This window comes from Ranitomeya variabilis, chromosome 3 (genome assembly GCF_051348905.1).
Source record: "Ranitomeya variabilis isolate aRanVar5 chromosome 3, aRanVar5.hap1, whole genome shotgun sequence".
In the NCBI taxonomy this organism is placed as follows: Eukaryota; Metazoa; Chordata; class Amphibia; order Anura; family Dendrobatidae; genus Ranitomeya; species Ranitomeya variabilis.
The window spans coordinates 715,066,283-715,086,341 of NC_135234.1; the positions used below are offsets into that span (position 1 = coordinate 715,066,283).

Genomic DNA, 20,059 nt, shown 5'->3' on the forward strand with positions numbered 1-20,059 from the left:
GCTTAAAAACATCTGCCCCCAGCCACCCCAGAAAAGGCACATCTGGAAGATGCGCCTATTCTGGCACTTGGCCACTCTCTTCCCACTCCCTGTAGCGGTGGGATATGGGGTAATGAAGGGTTAATGCCACCTTGCTATTGTAAGGTGACATTAAGCCTGGTTAATAATGGAGAGGCGTCAATAAGACGCCTATCCATTATTAATCCAATTTTAGCAAAGGGTTAAAAAACACACACACACATCATGTAAAATTATTTTAATGAAATAAAAACAAAGGTTGTTGTAATAATTTATTGAACCCTCAATCCATCTGAAGACCCTCGCCCTATGACAAAGAAAAATAATAAACCAACAATATCCTTACCCTCCGCAGATCTGTTACGTCCAACGATGTAAATCCATCTGAAGGGGTTAAAATATTTTGCAGCCACGAGCTTTGCTAATGCAGTGATGCTCATGGCTGCAAAAACCACGGAGAGTGTAGGTAAAGTTGGTCAATGACCTATATTTACCTGCATTTGTGGTGAGTCGCCCTCTGCTGGCTGTTTCTAGATCGTGGGAACTTTGCCAAAAAAACTCACAGGCTCGAGTTCATAAGAGGGCGCCCTCTGCTGGTTGTCCTCATATGAACTCAAGCCTGGGAGCTTTCTAGGAAAGTTCCCACAATCTAGAAACATGCGCTAAATACGCTGACACACCCTGCCTACGGAGGAGATATGGACCAATATTTTGGGGAATTGTCACCGATACGGACCGTATTGTCTTATGCCGAGTGTGACGCCGGCATTTACTGCGTGTACACTGTTATGTACTGCGTGGCCTGTATTCACACATCGGGTATTCTACAAAATGTCGTGGACTGTGCTACATAGTATGTGGCTACTATATCCAGAAATACATATGTATAATAACTGCTGCGTTAGAATCGTGGCACCATGTAGTGTACAGATTTTTTTATATTTCTTATCAAAATAATAATTTTATCAAATGTAGTGACTGGTTATCTATCAAAATTGTAGGTAGAAAAACACCCTGCGGTCTGGGACCGTGCGAGTGAGGAGTACAAAGCCTCCGCTTCTAAACGTGATGCCTGGCCAGCCATCGTAACAGAAATTTATCCGCAGTGGCCTCAGCTACCAATAGCGGGTCAAAAACTTATTTGTAAGTATGTTAAATTTGTGTTATTCTTATTACGTATGTACTATATAATTGTCTATTTGTGTCACTTCCCTCTTTCTGTCTGTCCATCTGTCTGTCACGGATATTCATTGTTTGTGGCTTTTGTCTTTCATGTAATCCAAGTGGCTGTTTTGTTGTGGCAAAAAGCACACAAACATTGCCACAACCAATGTGCGACGGGCTCAGACTGGCATCAATATGGCCGCTCTTTCCTCACCGCAGTCAGTGCCCGTTCCATACTCCCCTCTAGTCATGCCTCACACAGGGTTAATGACATCGTTAACAAAGCGAGGTGTTACGCACTCTGGTTATGCACCTAACCCTGTTTGACAATGTTTTTACTATAGATTCTGCGTATGCAGCATCAATAGTACAAAGAAAAGTAAAAAATAATGGAAAAAACTTTATTCTCACCCTCCGACCTCCCGCCCTGTCCTTGACAGTGCAAGCGGCAAGTTCGATGCAGCAGTACCTGTCGTGTCAGCGGTCTCTGCAAAATCACTGCACAACCTGATCATAAATCCCCTCTGTCCAGTGCCACTTGGGATTGGTGAAACTTGTGGACATACGTGGCTGGGCAATATAGTACTTGTCCTGTGCAATATACTACGTGTTCAGGCATATTCTGTAGTAGACGATGCGTTAGAACTGGGCCACCATCTATTTCCTTACTAATTTTTTTCAATGGTTCAATTTCAGTGGAAGGTGTGAGAAAACGTTGGCGATCTGTGACCGACAGATTTATGAAGGCCCAGAAGGTAGAAAGTGGCAGCTCGCCATCAAAAAAGAAGGTGCCGTTTGCAGACCAGCTGCAATTCATTTTAACAAGCAGAAATTTGCGGCGGTAAGTTATATATATATATATATATATATATAACTATTGGAATTTTCCACGTTTCACAGTACTCTTGTATTGACAAAGTCTTTTTTTATTCCTTGTACAGAACTGAAGGCAATGTAAGAGCCGAAACCCCACCGGTACAGGAAGACAACAGCCTGGAGCTGGGTGATGGAGAGGAGGACTATCCTATTTGCTCCTCACCGAATCCACCCTTGGCTAGGCAGTCATCCTCCATGCATGCTGCAGTTATGTCCCCCACCTGTACTGTGTCAACTTCGCCCTCTTCGGCGGATGCGGCGGTGTTGTCTTCCGGTGTTGTTGCTGCCTCTTCCGCTGCATCCAGCTCCTTTGTTGGGGGTTCAAGGCCCACTGGGTTGGGGTCTGGTTCTGCCCGTCCTGTGCCAATGGGTAGGGCAGCACCCAAGAAGGGGAAAAAAAATAATGGTTCGGCTAGTGCCATTGAAGCACTCACAAGTCGAACCCTAAATATAATAGACCATTCATCTCCACAAGATGACATGGATAAATTTGGATCTGTGGTAGCTAGCCGCCTTAGGTCCATGACATGGGACAGGCAGAGCCTGTGCATGACAGCAGTTAATGCACTTCTAATGTGTGCTGCTGTCCCATCACCAATCCCCCCTCCACAAGATGTAGTTGTGGGAATTTTGAAAGCATTTACTATCCCAAGTGGGCCGCCACCACCACCACCAGCAGCTGCTACTCAACGGTTTTTCCATGCAGCACACAGGCCCGACGCTGCTGAAGCCTATAATTCAAGCCACTGTCCAACTCGTCAAAGTTCTGGGCATAATCTTTCCCAAAACACGAGTATTTTGTCGCAAGATATGTTTCCGGGGTATGGTTACGAGCCAGAGTACCAGCAATTTTGATTATTTAGTTCCTAAACCCCCCTGTCCTGTTGACAGGTTGTTCACAAATCAATTGTTGATGCACTTTTGTCCTGTTGACAGGTTTTGATAGCGTCCATTCTAGATGGACTGTTCTGGACAATGTTTGTCCTTGTGTTATAATACCTACGTCATTTTAAGACGTTTTGTTTTTCTGTGTAGTACACAGTGTTATTTATGCATAAAAAATAAATTTGTATTTGCATAAATGTCTGTTAATTTCTTATTCTATAAAAAGTTTATTTCAATTTGCAGATTATGAACTGTGAGTAATGGGATAATAACTGTCAGTGACTAAAGAGTAAGTTGCAGACACAAGGTTTGATTTTTCAAACAAAATTCTTATTTATTAATTCCTAAAAAATTTTTTAAATGATAAAGAACAAAAGGACATTGAATGCATGGGGTTAGACATCCAATCTGCTCGGCTGTACTGATGAAGAACACAAGGGCCTTGATTGCTTTTGGGTTAGCCATCCGATCTGCTCTTCTGTACAGGCTGACATCTTGATGGGGGTTAGGCGTCGGATCTTCTCTGCTGTTCAGGCTGCTCAACACCGGCACAGGAGTATTGCCAGTGCACGGCACCTTCAGGACTCATGAAGTAGTCAGTGAAGGTTTCTCGCACACGCACACCCGAGATGGATTGCCTGCCTTGACCCAAGTTGTCCACTGCAATTAATTCAGACGGCTGCGTCTCCTCAACTACCTCTGTGCTGTAGTCCCGAACGTAGTTGTGGAGAACACAGCATGCCTTGATCACAGTGTCAACGGTCTCCGTATCTAGCTGGATGGCAGTGTGAAAGATCCTCCACTGACTACACATGATCCCAAAGGTGCATTCCACATATTTTCGTGCACGGCTCAGCCGATAGTTGAAAATCCTCCGCCGGTCATCCAGTGTCCTTCGTGGGTATGGGCGCAGCAGGTTAGTTTTTAAGGGAAATGCCTCATCCGATACCATCACAAAGGGTACAGGATGTGTGGAACCGGGCAAAGGTCTTGGGGCTGGGAGCGTTCCGCCATCTCGAAGAATTTGAAGTCCAATCTGTGATGATTGCAGCACCCGAGAGTCCCCAGAACTGCCATAAGCACCAACGTCGATGGCAACAAACTTGTAATGGGCATCAGCCACCGCCATCAGGACCACAGAAAAATACTTCTTATAATTAAAGAAGCGTGATCCTGATTTTGGTGGCTTCAGCACTCTCACATGTTTGCCATCGACAGCACCTACGCAGTTGGGGAAATTGGCCACAGACTGAAAGCCTGCTGCTACCTGCAGCCAAGTCTCTTCGGTTGGGCAAGGCATCACGATGGGCTGCAACTTCTGCCAGATGACGGCACATGTGCACCTCACAATTTGAGAGATGGTGGATTTGCCAACCCTAAATTGGAGGTGCAGGGATGTGTAGCTCTCTCCTGTGGCCAAAAACCTGGAAAAAAATGTGAAAAAATTAGAATATTTTTAATAATTATGAAAATATGCATGACAACTTAAATAGTACGATTCAGGGGCACTAGATCTGTAAACATTGTGGCGCAGTGGCAGAAATATGGGGGCACTGGCAGCATTGGGACATAATTGCAGCATTATGGGGGCACTGGCAGCATTGTGGCGCACTGTCAGCATTATGGCGGCACTGTGGCAGCATTATAGGGGCACTGGCAGCATTATGGCGGCACTGTGGCAGCATTATAGGGGCACTAACAGCATTGTGGCGCAGTGGCTGCATTATGGAGGCACTGGCAGCATTGGGACGTAATAGCAGCATTATGGGGGCACTGTTGCAGCATTAACTATGGGGCCAATGTGTGGATTTTTTTTTTTTTTTTTTAAAAAAGGGCCTTACCGCAAGGTGATGAGCAGCCTTTCCTCAGCAGAGATTGATCTTCGCATACATGTGTCTTCGTAGCTGAGTTGTGGAGCCAGAATTATAAGAAGGCGATCAAATGCTTGAATCGTAAGCCGGCAAAACTGGATAAATTTTTCAGGAAAACTAAAGGTAAAAACAAAAAAAAAAATCTCAAACCACAGATATATAACACAAAAGTTTATAACATCCAAAAAAAAAAAAAAGGTGAACACAGAAGACAATATATCATTCCTACCTATATCTTACCTCCTTAAATCTTGGTAAAGGACATGGAAGTGTCCCTTTTCCTCCCGCTCATTAATAATGGGATGAACCCACATCCGTTTTGGACGTCTTCTATTCCTTCTCCGAGATTGCTCCTATGGGAGAATATAGTATTTATTATTTACACTGAATTGTGGCACGATTCTCACGCATCGGGTATTCTAGAATATGCATGTCCCAGTAGTATATGGACAATGATGATTCAAGAATTTGCGGCATACTGTGTCCGTTGCCGTTTGATCGAGGCAACCTTTATGACATCATCATCGCCATGGCAACCATTAGGACATCAACGTCGATGTGCCCGTTGCTGATTGGCCTGGCGGCCTCAACCAATCACAGACGCGGTATTTCAAAGTCGGTACTGTGCCCGATGCTGGCGGCATCGAACAATCAGGGACGCGGGATTTCAAGGACAGACAGAAAGACAGACAGACAGACATACGGAAAAATAGACAATTATATATATATATATATGGTACTGTACAACGCATAGACAATCGCTGCTAAGGCTACTTTCACTTTCATCAGTACTGTTCCGTCGCAATACACTGGCGGCAACATATCCATGGACGTTGTGAAATAACTGCATGACGTGGGCAGCAGATGCATTTTTTCTACACATCCGCTGCCCATTCTGCAGTCTGGGGGGGAGAGGGTGTTTTTTCTGCCGCACATGAGCAGTCAAAAATGGTGGATGCGATGCACCAAGAAAAACATATAGGTAAGGATTTTACGTGTCGACGGTCTGCCCAAAAAAGACACATACATCGCACAATGGATGCAACGTGCGGCAAAACGTCGAAAACCATTGCAAGTGTATGGGAAAATAAAATCCTGCAAGCACATATGCAGGATCCGTTTTATCCCAAAACGACAGATTGCGAGGGAGCGTTACGGAAGTGGGAAGTAGCCTATCCGCAGCAACAGAAACACTACAAATCCACAGCATAGTCCGCATAGTGTGCACATCTAATGACATTATATTACCTGCTCAGTATGGTGGTGCAGCAAAAGCAGTGCCGTCAGCAACAAAAGATGGTTTTGTTGTGGCGAAAGACGCCAATGGGGCTGAACGTGCGGCATGTTAGCAGCAAAAAAGCAAAATGGAGAAGAGGGGATGGAACAGGAAATGACCTATGAGAGTGTCTTTTTTTCCTATTTTTTTTAACCAACTTTATTTGTTATTAAAAACGCTTAAAAAACGCTTAAAAAACGCTAGAAAAAAACGCATAAAAAACGCACCAAAAACGCGTCAAAAACGCGTCGAAAACGCGTCGAAAACGCGTCGAAAACGCATGCGGTTTTCATGCGGATATCTGGCAGAAATGTCCGGATTTTCGCAGGAATTTTCTGCTTCAATTCCTGAACGTGTGCACATAGCCTAACAGATTTACCAGAAGGAAGAAAAACCATAGGATGTAAATGGATTTTTAAAGTTAAATACCAAACAGATGGCACAGCTGAAAGATACCGAGCAAGACTCGTAGCTAAAGGGTATTCTCAAAAATATGGAGAAGACTATGATGAGACATTTGCTCCAGTTGTCAAACACACTCCAATAAGAACTTTACTTACAGTTGCAGCAATGAAACAGATGCAACTGAGACATCTGGATGTAAAGACAGCTTTTCTGAATGGAGATTTAACAGAAGACATTTATATGGAACAACCTCCAGGATTCAAAGATGAAAGAAATCCAAACAAAGTTTGTAAACTACAGAAAAGCATATATGGTTTAAAGCAAGCAGCTAAAGCGTGGAATGACAAAATCACGGAAGTACTTACAAATGAAAAATTTCAAAGAAGCAAAGCTGATTCATGCTTATACACAAAAAGGCTGATTAATAGATGGATTTATATACTCATATATGTAGACGACATTTTTATTTGTTTTGAACAAGAAAGGGATAACGAAAACATTCTAAAAATCCTGAAGCAACATTTCGAAATCAAAGACTTGGGAAATGTAAAACAATATCTAGGAATACAGGTAGAAAGAGAAGAAGACGGAAGTTCCCTACTGAATCAAAATCACATGATTCAAGACATAACAGAAAAATTTGGATTAAAGGATGCAAAAACAGTAAAGTCTCCAATGGAAACTAATTATCTCAAAGAGATGAACAGTGAAAAAAATATGCTACCAAATAATGAAGAATACAGAACAGCAATAGGAAAACTACTGTATCTAGCGACCGTTACAAGACCAGACATCGCAGCAGCAGTAGGAATCCTGAGTAGAAAGGTATCAAAACCAAATAAAGCTGATTGGAATGCCGTGAAGAGTGTAATGCGTTATTTGAAAGGAACTAGCAATGTTAAGCTGAAATTACCCGCAAGTGATGATTGCATTTTAACAGGATATGTTGATGCAGATTGGGCTGGAGATCCAACTGACAGAAGATCTACCAGTGGACATATTTTTTTCCTCTCAGGTGGACCAATAAGTTGGACAAGTAAGAAACAGTCAATTGTGACACTATCTTCAACAGAAGCAGAATATGTTGCCGCAGCACATGCGAGTCAAGAAGTACTGTGGTTAAGACAATTGTTGACAGAATTAGGACAACCACAGTTGGCACCAACAAAACTGAAAGAGGACAATCAAGGATGTCTTGTTCTTGCTCAGATGGAAAGAGTCAATCCAAGAACCAAGCATATTGATGTGAAATATCATTTCTTGAGAGATCGTCAGGAACAAGGAGTCTTGAAGTTAGAGTACTGTCCTACTGAAGAAATGACAGCAGACATCTTTACGAAGGCGTTGAATGCTGATAAACATCAGAGACTAATAAAAAAGTTGGGTTTGATTGAATAAGTCCTTATTGTTGAGAAAGGGTGTTGGCATATGCAACAGATTAGGACTTATTATAAGTGAAAGGAGGACTTTACACTAACCAGACAGCAGATGGCGATAGTGTGTAAAGTTATATACTTGCTGTAATGTGGAGAGAGAAACTCTCTGTTGTTGGTTGTTTTTCTTACTTCCTGATTCTTCCTGTTTTTCTTCTTCATCTTGAATGTGTATTGTGTTCAGTGCACGGTCTGTGTGACACTGAATTGTATCTCATGTTTACCAGTATGAAGTAAATACTGTTTACTCAAGATATCTTGCTGATTGAAGCTCTCCTAACTACAGTGGTGACTGCAAGAAAACGCACTCTGCAACACCACTCCCATAAGTGGGTGGTGCGTGTGGCTAGTTTGACCCACCCAGCTCTCAGAACTAGCCCTGTTAGCCTCACTCTAAAACAGCACAATTACTTGTGGGTCTACAGGTCCCAGAACAACCTTGCTTTAGGCTGACAGTGCAGAGTATCTTCCTCTGTGACACACATACCGACCATTCACAATAATGCTGGACTTTGTCACATTACCACAGTTATGCCTGTGATTGCCATGTATTCCTATGGCCTCAATACACCTCCATGCGTATTCAGGGGAGACCATGCAGCACCCCCTTCCTGTAACAGGCGTCACTGCATCACAGTGTGTATATTGCTATATGTATAGGGCTAGTGTGTGTGTATACTGCTGTGCATATAGGGCTAGTGTGTGTAACGAATGGAAACGGAGGCACAGATACCTGAACACTGGTGGCAGGAGCAGATGCAGTCAGAGAAGCCAGACTATCTATGCGAGCAGAAACGTTGTGCAGGAAAGGCATTATTTTGTCCTGTTGCTCCCTCAGCTGGGAGACCTCCGGACGCAACTCCATGGCTGGTGATTTCTGGGATCCAACGGATTCCATGGCCGGAGCAATCTGTAATGAATGGAAACGGAGGCACAGATGTAGAAGTTCACATTCGTATTTCTTGAAGTTAAATGTGGAACCACTAGGCCACGGTACGGGGGGCTCCGAAGGGGGCGTTACTGCGTGAGCTCCAAACACCCGTAGTAAGTCCCCTCGAACAGGGACAGAATGGCATTCCAGGAGGACACAGGCGCTACCTTCAGTTAGACACCGTACTCGTGGCGGCTGTCCCAGCGGAACAGATAGACCAGCAGGGTTAGTGGATGCTGCAGAGCTGCAGGAAGATACCGGGTGTTCGAGTAGAAGCTGGTACCGAGAGTACTGGCGTAGGCTGAAAGAGTGGCAGGCAGACTGGCCGAAGTAGACGGGTCCAGCGTAGATAGTGCGGATGCAGTCCAGAATAAACAGATAACAGATAGCAGCGGATCTGTGGAAACAGACAGTGTAAGCGGAGTACTTGGCAGATACTTCAGAAACAGAAGCGCACGTAGCCGGAACTGAAAGTTAGCAACAGTGAATACTTGTTGCTCCAGCGCCCTCCCTAAGGTGCAGGAGCTAGAAATAGTAGCCAGCCACACGCTATTGGTTAGAGGCAACTTTTGGAAAATGCACACTGTCTCTTTAACAGACCAGGAGCGAGCGCGCGTGCGACCTAAGAACCCTGCCTGGGAACCTGCTGGCCGCACGCCAGGAAGCCGGAGAGGAAGGAGGGGCAGAGGCTGCATTCAGACAGCGTGGAGCGAGAGTCCCGATGAAGAGGTACATGGAGGAACAGGAAACGAACTGGGTGTAACATTGTTTGTGTATACTGCTCTGTATACAGGGCTACTGTGTGTACAGCTGTGTATATAGGGCTAGTGTGTGTATATTGCTGTGTACTGTATATAGGGCTAGTGTGTGTGTATACCGCTGTGTATTTAGGGCTAGTGTGTGTGTATACTGCTATGTATATAGAGCTAGTATGTATACTGCTGTGCATAAAGGGTAAGTGTGTATATACTGCTGTGTATTTAGGGCTAGTGTATGTATACTGCTGTGTATATAGGGCTAGTGTGTATATTGTTGTGTATATAGGGTTAGTGTGTATACCACTGTGTATAAGGCTTGTGTGTGTGTATACTGCTGTGTATATAGGGCTAATGTGTGTGTATACTGGTGTGTATATAGGGCTAGTGTGTGTATACTGCTGTGTATATAGGGCTAGTGTGCATACTGCTGTGTATATAGGGCTAGTGTGTGTATACTGCTGTGTATATAGGGCTAGTGTGTATACTGTTGTGTATATAGGGTTAGTGTGTGTATACCGCTGTGTATATAGAGCGAGTGTGTGTATATACTGCTGTGTATATAGGGCTAATGTGTGTATATTGTTGTGTATATAGGGCTAGTGTGTGTGCATACTGCATTGTATATAAGGCTAGTGTGTGTATACCGCTGTGTATGTAGGGCTAGTGTGTGTATACTGCTGTGTATAAGTGTGTGTATATACTGCTGTGTATATAGGGCGAATGTGTGTATATTGTTCTGTATATAGGGCTAGTGTGTGTGCATACTGCATTGTATATAAGGCTAGTGTGTGTATACCGCTGTGTATGTAGGGCTAGTGTGTGTATACTGCTGTGTATAAGTGTGTGTATATACTGCTGTGTATATAGGGCGAATGTGTGTATATTGTTCTGTATATAGGGCTAGTGTGTGTGCACACTGCTGTGTGTATAGGGCTAGTGTGTGCATTCTGCAGTGTATATAGGGCTAGTGTGTGTATACTGCTGTGTATATAGGGCTAGTGTGTGTATATACTGCTGTGTATATAGGGCTAATGTGTGTATATTGTTCTGTGTATATAGGGCTAGTGTGTGTGCACACTGCTGTGTATATAGGGCTAGTGTGTGCATACTGCAGTGTATATAGGGCTAGTGTGTATACTGCTGTGTATATAGGGCTAGTGTGTGTATGCTGCAGTGTATATAGGGCTAATGTGTGTATACTGCTGTGTATATAGGGCTAGTGTGTATATACTGCTGTGTATATGGGGCTAATGTATGTATACTGTTGTGTATATTGGGCTAGTGTGTGTATACTGCTGTGTATACAGGGCTAGTGTGTGATTATGGAGCGCCCCCACAGTCGCAGGGCCGAGGGGTACCCGGCACCGGGCCTCTCAGTCTCTGTTCTGGGGTTGTCACAGTGGCTAGACCTGGCCCGTGACCCTGCTGGGGGACGTCCAATCAAGAAATAACAGTTCGGTGTGTGGATGGTGGTGATGGTGCAGTGCAGTGCAGGTCGCAGTAAATAACGAGGACACCAAGTTGCAGTCTCTTTACTGAAGGCTTCAAGATCCTCAGTCTGAAATACGGTTAACCGGGCGGTGAGAGTCCGGCTGGTCCAATGGCACCTCCAGAGTTCCCTTTGCAGGTGGAAATCTGTGCCTACCTTCTAGCGCTTGTGTGTTGTGGTGCTCCCCTGCTGTGCTTATGGGATAGTCCCCACAACTGTTGTGTCTGTTACTGAAGTTCCCTCACAACTCGATTAAGATGTTCTGCTTCGTCCCCAGATCATATGGCTAGGACGCACCCGTATGGCGGGTAGGCTCAGAGTTCTTCCGGGACCCTAGAGTCGCCCCTCTCCAAATGTTGCCCCTATGTCTTCTTAGGTGATTTGGGTGAGACAGCCCGCCTATAACTGACTGTCCTGCCGTTGGTTTGAAGTTAGGCCTGGAGCTCTATACTTCCTCGGCGTTTCCGGCCACCGGCTGCGCGCCTCAGTAGGATGTTGCCTCGACTTACAGCACGACTCCTACTGGTGTTTCTCCTTGTTGCGTTGATCTCGTTTCTCACCCTCCTCAATACACCTCGCTTCTTATCCTTTCTTAGGATGCTGCCGCACGTGGGGCAGGCGCAGCTCCGTTACGTTCTCTCTAGTTCGCTAGGTCTCTGCCAGGATCCCACTCCTGACAAGGACCCCCCTGAGTCTCTCCCCGCAACACCCTCTGCCACAGGATGTTGCCTGTTCGATTCCCAGTCAGCTTCTTTTCTAACTTCCTATCTCACCCCCAGTTTTACCAGATTGTGAGGAGTGGCCTAATACATAGCGCCCTTAGCTCCCCCTAGAGGCCAGACTGTGAAGTGTATTGGTGTCTGTGATACCTGCTCAGATGAACTCCTTCAGTGCCATCAGAGGTACCATCACTCCCCTTAGCGGCGGAGCATCAGTACTGCAACGACCAGGACTCTGGGGCGCTGCACTTTCCCCGGTTAAATCCAGTACTCCTGGACTGGGAAGAAAACAACAATACATATCAGCAAAAAAAAGACATACAATTTTTGAAATGCAATAACAAGTAAACTTTTAACAGAGCTTCCCTTTATGGGAGGTGAGGACACTTGAACGTTACAAACATGGTTAAATATTTTAAATAACATACTTTAAATAACTTCTCTTACCCAACCAGGTATTCTACTTAGTGCAATTTCTGAACAATAATTTAACATTGCCTTTAAGGACGTATGAGCTGAATCCACTAAAGACCTTCTTATAAAACACTAAATTACATTCCTCATAAATGCAAATCAGTTTTGCTAGCATCTGCAGTCGTTTACTTTATTTATTCAACACCGACCATCTGTCTTTACGCACGCTATCATGCCTACTTGCTTATTCCAATAGGGCAGGCCAAAGCAATTCTGCAGATTTGGGTATGGTGGGAGTTACTGGGTGAAATTTACTTTGTTTGCTAATCTTCTGAGGGTCGATAAATCCATACTCGCTCTTCCTGGTCGTTGTACTTGTAACTTCTGTGCTGCTTGAAAAGGTCCTTTAACTCCAGAACGCCTTTTATTGACCAACTGGACATTCCCTTGAGAATGACTACGACTCTTTGGAAGAATGGATTGGTAAAGATCACCCCAAACTCTCAAAGATTACTTAAAAAGGTAAAAGAAAAATGTTAAAATTCTGAAGATTGGGTTCTCTGTTATAGATTTTGTCCAGTGTATACCTTAGCTTGTATTGAAAATCTGTGTCACCCGTCTGAACTATCAGCGCTCTGAACGCACAAAATTACACAACAGTTCACCCTGTAACAATGTAATCTGTCCACTTTCCTCTGGCCTGATCAGTTCACAGACAATGACCACAGATATTCACAGAGCAAAACACGAAAAACAAAAAAAACAAAATCTCAACAGTGAGCCTGTGGCTCGCCATTGATAAAGGTGGGAATTCCGCCTAAAATACTAAATTATAGTTATTAGAGGGGGAAATCTCCCTGCACCTCTATTGAGGTCCGATATTAACCATTACCGCCAAAATCGACTATTAATAATTAATATCCACTTAGCAATGCCTTAACGTTATCTGTTCCTTATACTATATACTAGCTGACACAAACAGTGTTTCAATAAACGATATTTATTACACACACAAGTTTACAGTCTATTTCATACATACATTTTTATACCCAAGCTGGTGACTTTAAATAAATATATATATATATATATACATATATACATACATACACACACACATATATATATATATATATATATATATATACACACATATACTGATACTACAACGCTAATACAATAATATCACAACAATATTACGCATTCAAACCCGCAATTAATTAATAATATCACTCACTATCCCTAAGGAGCTAGGGGGGTTTGTGACGGGGTTTGCGACAGAGCAGCAAGAAACACCATGCCGATAAACAATCCAACAAGATTTATTGGAACAGGGAACTGGGATAACACAAATGAAAGTAATTCTGCAGCGTCCGTAATGAGTCCACACTGAGTCCACACAAAGGAAGCAGATCCGGGGGCACCACCCAGCCATCCGACGCCAGGGAAATAGAAATAGTCCTTGAGTGAATTCAATGGCTCCAGCAGATGAGGGCCACAACACAGTCCAACGTGTCATCTTTTAACCCTCCACACATTGGCACCAGGATCTCGCCTCAGCATAAGGTCCCAGCCCTTCCCAAGTCACCACACAACTGAATCAGCCAACACATGAGTCTATTGTTCTGTGTCTTGGGATCCACCCTTCCATGGGGGAGGGCTCCACACTAGGATTGAGCGAAACGGGTCGTTCATTTTCAAAAGTCGCCGACTTTTGGCAAAGTCGACGTTTCATGAAACCGAGCCGATCCCAGCGTTGCATCGGCCATGCGGTACGCGACTTTCGCGCCAAAGTCGCGTTTCAATGACGCGAAAAGCGCCATTTTTCAGCCAATGAAGGTGAACGCAGAGTGTGGGCAGCGTGATGACATAGTGCCTGGTCCCCACCATCTTAGAGAAGGGCATTGCAGTGATTGGCTTGCTGTCTGCGGCGTCACAGGGGCTATAAAGGGGCGTTCCCGCCGACCGCCATCTCACTGCTGCTGATCTGAGCTTAGGGAGAGGTTGCTGCCGCTTCGTCAGAAGCAGGGAGAGCGTTAGGCAGGGTCCATAAACCACCAAACCGCTTGTGCTGTAGCGATTTCCACTGTCCAACACCACCTTCGGTGTGCAGGGACACTGGAAGCTACATTTTTTTATTTTTTCTCTCAGCGCTGTAGCTCATTGGGCTGCCCTAGAAGGCTCCCTGATAGCTGTATTGCTGTGTGTACGCCACTGTGGAAACCAACTGCTTTTTTCAAAGCACATATCCTCTTGTTCCTTCCTTTCTGCACAGCTATCTTTTTTGTTTGTCCACACTTTTTATTTAATTTGTGCATCAGTCCACTCCTTATTGCTGCCTGCCATACCTGGCTGAGATTACTGCAGGGAGATAGTAATTGTAGGACAGTCCCTGTTTTTTTGTTTTTTTTTGTTGGAGATTAAGATTGGCATTTCTGCTAGAGTGCCATCCGTGTGTGTGCCATCTCTCACTGAGTGGGCCATAGAAAGCCTATTTATTTTTTTCCATGATTTGGGTTCTAAAATCTACCTGAAAAAAAAACACTACATAAATCAGTGGTAGAAAAATATTGGCCTCAGTCAGGGCTTGTGTGCCACTCCTGACTCCTGTGTGTGCCATCTCTCACTCAGTGGGCCATAGAAAGCCTTTTTTTTTTAATTATTATTATTTGGTTTCTAAAGTCTCCCTGAAAAAAAAAAAAAAAATTAAAAAAAACAGTAGGAGATTAATATTGCCCTTTCAGCTTGTGTGCCAGTCTTGACTCCTGGGTGTGCCACCTCTCTCTCTCAAATTGTGGGCCATAGAAAGCCTATTTATTTTTTTCCTTGATTTGGGTTCTAAAATCTACCTGAAAAAAAAACACTACATCAATCAGTGGTAGAAAAATATTGGCCTCAGTCAGGGCTTGTGTGCCACTCCTGACTCCTGTGTGTGCCATCTCTCACTCAGTGGGCCATAGAAAGCCTATTTATTTTTTTTCTTGATTTGAGTTCTAAAATCTACCTTAAAAAAACACTATATCAATCAGTGGGAGAAAAATATTGGCCTCAGTCAGGGCTTGTGTGCCACTCCTGACTCCTGTGTGTGCCATCTCTCACTCAGTGGGCCATAGAAAGCCTATTTATTTTTTTGCTTGATTTGGGTTCTAAAATCTACCTTTAAAAAAATCACTACATCAATCAGTGGGAGAAAAATATTGGCCTCAGTCAGGGCTTGTGTGCCACTCCTGACTCCTGTGTGTGCCATCTCTCACTCAGTGGGCCCTAGAAAGTCTTTTTATTTTTTTAGTATTTGGTTTCTAAATTGTCCCTGAAAGAAATCATTTGATATTATTTGGTTTCTAAAGTCTCCCTGAGAAAAAAAAAAAAAAAAAAAAAAGGTGTGAGATTAATATTGACATTTGTGCTTGAGTGACAGTCCTGCGTGTGTAATATAGTGTAACGTGGCACAGCTGTGAAGGTGCACAAAGAGGGTTCCCAAACCAAAGACCGTATATAAAATAAACTTTGGCACTCAACTTGTAATGATGTGGAATTTTAATAGCAGCCACTTGTACAGACGTTTCGGTCACACTTTGACCTTCTTCAGTGTACTGCGATAATGTGCAAATAAAGTATTTACAATAATACAAAATCACATAAAATATAAATAACAACAAAGTAATGAAAAAATGGAAAATAATGAGGAGACTTATATATTATGCATCTATAGTGATGGATGGGAAGGGGAATGGGGGAATGGAGCGGAGAGAAAGAAATAAGGGAGGAGTCATACCTTGTCTCTTAGAAATGCTTATTATGTGTGGCTTGAAGTCAGATTAAGGTCCTATATTTGGATCCTAAGGTATAAATGTATCTGTTTTTAGACAGGTGTAGGTTATGGCACTTTAGACCAAACTTTTAAGAGTCAGACTAACCCCTGTTTGATGTGAATCAGGATACTGCTGTGAGGGACAATGTCCAGGGACGTTTCTCTGTTTATCTAGATAATGGACTGTATCTACGAAAAACAATATATAAGGACATATAACAGGGAATCGTTTGTCCAAACCAGTAGTATAAGGGATATAGTGATACCAACCCAAATATACCACCTGTCAGAAGTGGTGATATGCTATATATCCTTTTCAGAGGCAGAAACCGTGAGCAATCTGGTATAGCATGAATTGGCTGGGTGCGTGCGGTGTACCCAGATATATCCTCTTCAGAGGTAGAAACTATAAGCGATGTAATATAGCATATAAATAAACTGGCAGGGTGCGTGCGGTGTACCCAGATAGTGGTAATGTACGTACCCTGTATAATGGTAGTGAATAAGGACCCAGTGGATGGACCAGGGTGAGAACTCCCCTGTCTAAAAGAAGAGGTGGACGGATTAGGCTATGAAAATGACAGCACCCATGATATGGAACACTGACGCTAATAAATGGGTCTTACCAGGAGAGACAGGGATGCAGGTGTGGAACGCGGTGTCCGCCGCTTGTTCCGTGATGTGCTGCCATGCCTGCAAAGACGCCAGTATATGGCCAGGGGGCGGGACCGCTGGACGGCGTGAAACCGGAAGTGCGTCACCGGAAGTGACGCACTGTATATGCCGGCGACGCTCTGCGTGTCAGTGATGTGGAAACAATCATGGAGGTGCGTTCCACCTTCCTTTGTAATGCACAGGGACTTGGCAAATGGGGCTGACCCAAAGTGGGAGGAGCTATAAACAAAAGAAATAGTGGATGTGAGGGTGTTATTGTTAAGTCCTGTGCTAATGACCTGCACTGTAGAAAAAAGACAGAAAGGAGGGGAGAGGAGAGATTTTGAGTAATGATAAGTACAAAACCAGAGACCATAAGGATAAGTTGGGGATCCAGGGGGAAGGAGGATCGGGATGTGAACATTTGCGTGCCGTCAATTTCAATACTGATGACTCTGTAAAACAAAGCTATATGTTAATACAACATTTTAGAAGAGTGAATGCAAGCATGTACAAGGTAAATAAACCATACAAAGTTAATCACAGAGTCTATAGGAAGGCCAGGAGATCATAATCCCTGTTGAGGCCTCTTGGTGTTATAGTTTCAAGTTCATGTATCCAAAAGGCCTCTCTTCTTTTGAGGGTTTGGATACGGTTGCCCCCCCGTCGAGGTGCTGGGACATGTTCTATTACCTGGAATTTCAGCTGAGGTATAGAATGTCCAGCGTCAATGAAATGGTGGGGTAGTGGCAGCAACGTATTTTTGCATCTTATTGTCGACTTGTGTTTACTGATACGGTCCCGTATCGGTTGAGAAGTTTCGCCAATATATAAAAGGCCACAAGGGCATTTAATGGAATACACCACAAAAGAGGTATCACAGGTGCTATAGTCTTTGATTTGATATCGCTTGCCCGAATGTGGGTGATAAAAGTGATCTCCCTTTAAGACATTTCCGCATTGATTGCAATGAAGGCATGGATGTGTGCCAGTCCTGGGTTGGGAGAGGAATCTCTGGGTGGAAGAGCGTGAGCCTGATCCAATGTCGGCTTTGACCAATGTATCACGGATATTACGTGCCCGTTTATAACAGGGAAGGAAGTGATTGCGGAATTCCGGTATATCCGGATATGCCTCTTGTAGTAGTCTCCAATGTTTCCTAATGCTGTGATGGAGTATATGGACGTAGGGATGGTAGGTATGTACAAATGGTAAGCGATTTGTGACAGGTTGTTTGAGGTTGGTTGGTGGATTTAGGGCATCATGTAATATGTTAGGGGGATATCCCCGTTCACTGAATTTATTGTACATCTCATTCAACCTTTCTTGCTTCTTGGATGGATTGGTAACTATACGCTCCACCCTCTGAAATTGTGAGCGGGGGATGGCATTTTTGGTAGTTACGGGGTGCAGACTACTGTAATGGAGCAAGCTATTTCGGTCAGTGGACTTTCTATATAGATCTGTACTTATGTTACCATCCTTATCCTTCAATACTAAAGTGTCGAGGAAACTGACCTGATGTTCGTCTTTCGTCATGGTGAATGAGAGACCTGGCCAAGAGGCATTTAATGTTTCAAAAAATTGGTCAAGAGTGTCAAGTGGTCCAGTCCATATACAAAAAATATCGTCTATGAACCTCTTCCAGGTGACACAGTGAGTCCTAAAGAGGGTGTTGGGGTAGACCACCCCTTCCTCGAATGCGGCCATATACGTGTTTGCATACGGAGGCGCCATGTTGGACCCCATGGCGGTCCCCTGTGCCTGGAGGTAGTAGATGTCCTCAAATAGGAAGTAGTTCCTGGTGAGAACCGTGGTAAGTAGCTCAAGACACAAATCAATCGTGTCGTGATGTAGTTCAGATGTTGTCAGTAATTGTCTGACACAGTCAATTCCTCGGTCGTGGGGGATGGACGTGTAAAGGTCCTTCACGTCAAAAGACACCAGAAAGGAGTTAATGGGGACAGTGCCTAATGTCTGTAGTGTTCTGAGGAAAGCCCCGGTGTCAAGTAGATATGACTGAGATTTTTGTGTCAAAGGGGTGAGGACTTTTTCCAAAAAAATGGATAAAGGGGATAGGATAGAGTCCGTCGCTGCGATGATTGGTCGGCCAGGTGGGTTGATAAGACTTTTGTGTACTTTGGGAAGTAGGTAAAGTACAGGCGTCACTGGATGCAACAAATGCTCGTTCGATTTAATGACATTAACTGTTGAACATTTACAAAGTGCCATTGTTCAGTCTAGTGACACCATCAAAAATATTGAGTCCCAACTAGCCTCATCAAGTACCGCTGAAGAATTAGGCACCCTTAAGGCCAAAGTACGAACTGTTATTGAACAACACAAGAGAGACACTGAGAATAGAAAGAGGATTAAGTTCCAGAGGGACTTGGAAGATTATGATAATAATCGCGTATATCATTGGCGTAATAACCTTACTTCCCGCTCTGATCCTCCTAGGTTCAACCAATATTCGTCAAACGAAGCATCAACATCTGGTTCAGACACAGACAGAAGAGACAATCGCATCAACACGACTCGCCATTTTTTAGATCAACGCAAGCGGTACCCAAGAAGAAAAGGCCCCGTCGGAGCCAGCGGAGGAAGAAATCCAGATTTCTACAGAGTAACACGCTCCCAGGTACTAATTCCTTAGTCATCAATATTTCCTCCAGAACACTTAGCATTGCGGAACACAATCTCCTACAGAAAGGACTGTCATTTTGCCCATACTCCAAATTGAGTACGTTTGAACTCGATATGGAGTTACAACGATTCTACCGCCGTATCAGACTACTGACACACTTCTCTAATACAAACAATACGCACACTGTTTCCCCTCCCATACGACAGGCTCATATCTCTATAGACCAACTTGGTCTCCGCAATAAAAGCACATATCGCCCACCAAGAGAGTCACATGCGGTGGAAACTTTTATTGAATTTATAGACAGAGCATTCAGCCAACTCCGGCGAGATGCCGAGGGGGGTAGGTTACACTACTCCTCCAATTTATCCAATCTTGACTTTCAGGCATCACAGGCCCTATGTAAAGATAAATCCATTATTATTAAACCCGCCGACAAAGGCGGGGCCATAGTAGTCATGAACAGGACGGACTACATTAAAGAAGCCCACCGCCAGCTTAATAACAGCAGAATTTATATTAAATTGAGTAGAGATCCCACAGGGGAAACACGTGACAGTATATCAGCCATACTCCACACATACCTTGATATGGGAGTGATTGATTCTAAAACTAAAGATTTTCTTACCAAAACAAATCCAGTGACGCCTGTACTTTACCTACTTCCCAAAGTACACAAAAGTCTTATCAACCCACCTGGCCGACCAATCA

General features: G+C 43.9%; 3 long non-coding RNA genes across 3 annotated transcripts in view; 2 read left to right on the plus strand and 1 right to left on the minus strand.

Moving 5' to 3' along the window:
* Positions 1–20,059, plus strand: part of LOC143818555 (uncharacterized) — a 419,173-nt gene that overhangs the window by 269,906 nt on the left and 129,208 nt on the right. The gene's annotated exons all lie outside the window — the stretch shown is intronic.
* Positions 1,025–2,314, plus strand: LOC143818552 (uncharacterized). The gene is made up of 3 exons (XR_013224601.1): positions 1,025–1,161; positions 1,879–2,023; positions 2,124–2,314. It is a non-coding gene; the product is annotated as an uncharacterized LOC143818552 (long non-coding RNA).
* LOC143818553 (uncharacterized) lies at positions 15,755–16,192 on the minus strand. Its single transcript, XR_013224602.1, has 3 exons — positions 16,154–16,192; positions 16,012–16,075; positions 15,755–15,829 (listed from the first exon to the last, which is right to left on the minus strand). It is a non-coding gene; the product is annotated as an uncharacterized LOC143818553 (long non-coding RNA).